At 44.8% G+C, this 5184-nt stretch overlaps 1 non-coding gene across 1 annotated transcript; it reads right to left on the reverse strand.

Annotated features, from left to right (window-relative positions):
• Positions 1 to 4391: 4391 nt before the first annotated feature.
• On the reverse strand, positions 4392 to 4476 carry TRNAR-UCG. The gene has a single exon. It is a non-coding gene; the product is annotated as a tRNA-Arg (tRNA).
• Between the last annotated feature and the right edge of the window lie 708 nt (positions 4477 to 5184).

The raw sequence follows: 5184 nt of genomic DNA on the forward strand, positions 1-5184 counted from the left end.
GGGGCGTTTGGGTGGCTCAGTCACCTAAGCGTCTGACTTTGGCTCAGGTCACAACCTCGCAGTTCATGAGTTTAGGCCCTGGGATGCGCTCTGTGCCCACAGCTCAGAGCCTGGAGCCTGCTTCGGATTCTGCGTCTCCCTTTCTCTCCCTGTTCCTCCCCCACTCACACTCTGTCTCTCTCTCTCTCTCTCTCAAAAATAAACAAACGTTAAAAAAATTTAAAAAGCCCAACATTTGTAAATAACATTTTAAAACACATTTTAAATAGCATTTTATTGGACTACTGCCATTCCCTTTTATTTATGTATTATCTGTGCCTGCTTTTGTGCCACAAGAGCAGAGCTGAGTGGTCACAACAAAGGTTGGGGGGTGGCCCGCAAATCCAAAAATATTTATTATCTGCCTATTTCCAGAAAAGGTGTGCTAACACCTGGCATAACGTGGTGGTTCTGGCACACAGTGTGGCGTCCCGCCTTCTATGACCCAACGGGTGACCGGGTCCTTCCATCCACACTGGGAGAATTTTCCTTTGCATTTGTTTGCTCACAGACTTGCTGAAGGTGTTTCCACCGAACTGGCCCCCGTCACTTTCCAAGTCACGGCTGAGCACCCAGAGTTAAGTGACACAGTGAAAGACAACCAGATAAGGACATGTTGACGCACTGGACGTGCAGGTGGTTTGCTTTTGTTTTGGGGTGGGATGTGGGCCAGATGGGGAGCTTGGGATTGGCGGTCCTAATCACAGGGCAAGGTGAGGAGATGAGGAGAGAGGGCCCGGAAGGGAAGAGTTTCAAATCTTGGCTACTCTGCACGTTAGTTGTATCATCCTTTGGTCAAGTTGGTAAAATCTCTGATCAACAGTTTTCTCATCAATAAAATGGGGTGGACGATATTGCCTCTGTGTGTGTGTGTGTGTGTGTGTGTGTGTGTGTGTGTGTATTAAATGAAATAGCTTCCATGAGAATCACATGAACATCAAAATGTGGAAAATAAATGTTATAGTCATCATTTATTTGTTCCACATATATTTACTGAGCACCTATCACAGAGGTACTGCAGGTAAGTCTCTGTCCTTACATCCCACCTCCCATGGTAGTACGATGACAGTAATAAGAGCTGGAATTTACTGTTTTCTGTATAGTGTGTCCACTTTATTTGCAATAACAAATTGAATCCTTACAACAATCTTTTGAGGTCTGTACTGTTATTGTTAAATCCATGCTGGAGGTCAGGGAATTAAGGCACAGAGAAGTTAAGTGCATTGCCAAAGGTCACACAGCTAAGACGTTAGGCAGTTAGGATGACGCACTCATCAGGTCTGGCTGTAGAGACCATAGTTTTCAAGTGTGTTGAGCATCAGCTCTGTAACGTGTTTATCAGCGATCCTTTTAAAGACTGGGTGGTCTTCCTTGCTGGGGGTTCTGGCATGTGTGCTGAACTTACGTGGCACCGGGTGAAACTGTTGGCACGGGGTCTGTGGGGTCTCTAGGAAAAAGAGTCTGCTGCCAACACAGGAGTAACACAGGCCTCGCTTTCAGAGGCGCAGAGGAATTCTCGGGGGCGTATGGAGGGGACAGGACACGAGTCTTCAAGATGCGTGTCTGTACCATAGAGAGAGAAAAAGTCAGAGAACACTTTCTCTATGACATGAATTGCATGGGTACCTGTTGTAAACTAAATTAGGTCCCCCTAAAGTTTATGTGTTGAAACCCTAACCCCGGTACCTCCAAGAGTGACTATGTTTGGAGACAGGGCCTTTCAGGAGATGATTAAGTTAAATGAGGCTTCTTCAAGGGTGGGCCCTAATCCAGTCTGATTGGCGTCCTATAAGAAGACAACATTAGGACATAGGGAAAGACACCAGGGACATGTGTGGACCAAGGAAAGACCATGTGAGGACACAGTGAGAAGGTGGCTGTGTTCAAGCCACGGAGAGGCTTCAGAAGAAATCAGTCCCCGCTGACACCTTGATCTTGGATTTCCAGCCTCCAAAACTGTGAGAAAATGAATTTCTGTTAAGCCGCCCAGCCTATGGTCCTTTTGCTATGGCAACCCGAGCAAACGAATATAATGCCCAGCAGCCCTCCACAGGGTCACCTTTGCCTGAATCCGGAGCAGAGAGTAGGAAATGTGTCTCTGTCACCCTGCCAGACACCACAGTGCGGATCTGACTTCTGGGGTGTTCGGGGGAGCCACCAGCCAAGAAATGCTGAGCCCGGGGGTCAGCAAGAGAGACTTGGCTTCCAGAGAAGGAACAGGATGTAGTGACAGCCCCTGCTGTGCCCAATGGGGCGGCAGCAGCCATTTTCAGGGAATTGGCGGAGAAAAACCGAGCCAGCCGAGCAGCAGGAGGAAGTGGCTGTGGCCAGCGGAGTGGCACAGAATTCAAGAAAGGGCCGCATATGTCACACGTGCCTCTGGAGATTCTAAAAATTCTTGAGGGGATTTTCAAGGAGCTGGGGTTAATCCATCAGCAGTTTGGGGAAATGAGCCAGAAAAATTAGGTATTAATATTAGTGCTCCCGCATATGTACCCAGAGGGTGGTGAGGCTTGGGGAAATTACAGTTCCACACAGTTGACCCCAGAGCAGATGTCGACGAAGATCTATCTGCAAAGCGAAAGAAGATGCGTGGAAGAAATGGACTGACAGGCAAATAACAGTGAAATGGGGTAAAAAAAAAAAAAGAATGGAAGGGTTTGTGCACGAAGTCACTGAGGCAAGGCAGATGTAAACTGACCCGACCACTTCCTGGGGTTATTAAAGAAACCCTAATTAAAAAAGACTTTGTACATAGAACATGTTGTGTAAACGGTTTATTCAGTAAAAAAGCTCAACTCTGTTTGGGAATTTGATGACATGAAGAGAAATTTCACTTGCAGGAGAACGATGAATAGACTGGAGAAAGAAAAAGCAAAGCAAATCAAACTGGCCAGTTAAAAAATGCTCAAATTTCCCATATGAATGATTTCAATGCCAGGTCTTGGGAAAATCATTAGAGCCTCTTGCAGCTTGAAGGTAACAACAGAAAGTCCAACTTTCCCATTTTTCCTTTCCAGAATCACCGAAATGCAAACACGACACGTGCAACCACGAATTCTTCCTTGATGAGACTAGAAAGGAGATGGAACTGTGAACAGCAAAGTAAGTCGAAGGAGGGCAGGGGTCCAGGAGCATGACACGGATCCCAGAACACAGGAGTGATCTTCCTACAACACAGGCAGTTGGAATGTGACAGAGCAGCGTTCAAGAAAAAGGTAGAAGAAATAGTAAACTCATGGAAAATGTGAAGGCAAATTGGAAGCTGTGAAAGGGGAGATAAAGAAGACTGAGGAGCTGAAGAGAAGTGTATAAATTTAAAAATAAATGAAAGCGTGGGCCTGGGTAGCTCAATTGGTTGAGTCCAACTCTTGATTTCTGCTCAGGTTGTGACGTCACGGTAGGTGGGATAGAGCCCCACCCCCCCCCCCCACCCCCACCCCCCCCGGGCTCTGAGTTGACAGTGCAGAGCCTGCTTGCCTGCTTGGGATTCTCTCTCTTTTTGTCTCTCTGTCAGTCCCCCACTCGTGTGCATGTGCAAACACACACACACCCTCTCTCTCTCTCAAAATAAACAAACAAAACAACAACAAACAAACAAATAAATAAAATAGCTTGCAGTCTGTCTTCTCGAGTCAAATTAATGAAGATGCTAAAAAATTATATTTAACCCTCTTGGGAATGACTTGGGCTCTTCATTATGAAAATCGTGTGCTGTCCCGGATGTCTTCAGTGACCATTAGGGTTTTCAGTGGGTTGTTCCAGGCCTTTCCATCTTTGCTATTTCCTTTGATTTAGGTTTTCTCTCTCCTCCCCATCATCATACTGTACACTATGTTTTTTTTTCCATGTATCTGCTTATTGTATGTTCTTCTCTACATATTTTCTAATGTAATATTTTAATACTCTGTTAAAAATACCGTATAGCCAGACGTAAACCACTGTATAATAAATAAAAGTTGAAAATGATTTAGTAATTACCTTCATTCCTGGTTTGTTTGTTTAAATTGGAGAGAAGTGAGCATATGGTATTTGTTATGGCAAAGGGCTTTTTAGGAACCCCTTTTGCTTGAGATGAGGTCCTAGTTGGCGGAACTGTCAAGAAAACTGAATTCCCAGAAAATGAAGTTCTGTTTTCTTCTGATTATGTTTATCAACAAAAATGAATCAATGTGTTATTCTAGTTATAGTGTTTCATTGTTGTTTGTCTCTTTGCTTTAAATTTTTTTTTTACATGTTTATTTATTTAATTTTTTTTGAGAGAGAGAGACAGAGTGTGAGTAGGGGAGGAGCAGAGAGAGAGGGAGACACAGAATCCGAAGCAGGCTCCAGGCTCCGAGCTGTCAGCACAGAGCCCCACGTGGGGCTCGAACCCACGAACCACGAGATCGTGACCTGAGCCGAAGTCAGATGCTTAACCGACTGAGCCACTGAGGCACCCTGTCTCTTTGCTTTTTTAAAGTAAAGAGTGCACCCTTACTCTGAAATCACTAGGCTGATTTGCATCAAATTTAGAGAGTGACTCTTTCGAGTAACTATAATGGAATTAAGTGCTTGAGATGGAGCTGGGAAAAATACAATGAGGGATGCGGCTGTATAATTTTGTGGTCATGTATAAAAGTTTGAGACCCACGCTGTCTGGAGTCAAGTTCTGGTCAATTAGTAGCAGGAAGGCCTTGGGTAAATAATTAAATATCTTAAGTTTCATTTCCTCCATCCATATAGGAGGAAAATAGAGATGTCTACCTCAGAGGATTGATTATGTCACTAGCTGCTAATGCGTGTTTTTAGCACTTAGTACAGTCTACTGTAGAGTCATAGTAAGTAATATAAATGCCAGCAGCCACTCACAATATGGCAATCCAAAATTCATAATACTAATGTGAAATAGTCCTTAAGAAATAAAACAATGTTGGGGCGCCTGAGTGGCTCAGTCGGTTAAGCAGCCAACTTCGGCTCAGGTCATGATCTCACGGTCTGTGAGTTCGAGGGTCGCGTCGGGCTCTGTGCTGACAGCTCGGAGCCTGGAGCCTGCTTGGGATTGTGTCCCCAACTCTCTCTGCCCCTCCCCTGCTCGTGCTCTGTCTCTCTCACTCTCAAAAATAAGTAATAAAACATTAAACAAAGAAATAAAACAGTGTTGTG

This window comes from Felis catus, chromosome C1 (assembly GCF_018350175.1).
Source record: "Felis catus isolate Fca126 chromosome C1, F.catus_Fca126_mat1.0, whole genome shotgun sequence".
In the NCBI taxonomy this organism is placed as follows: domain Eukaryota; kingdom Metazoa; phylum Chordata; class Mammalia; order Carnivora; family Felidae; genus Felis; species Felis catus.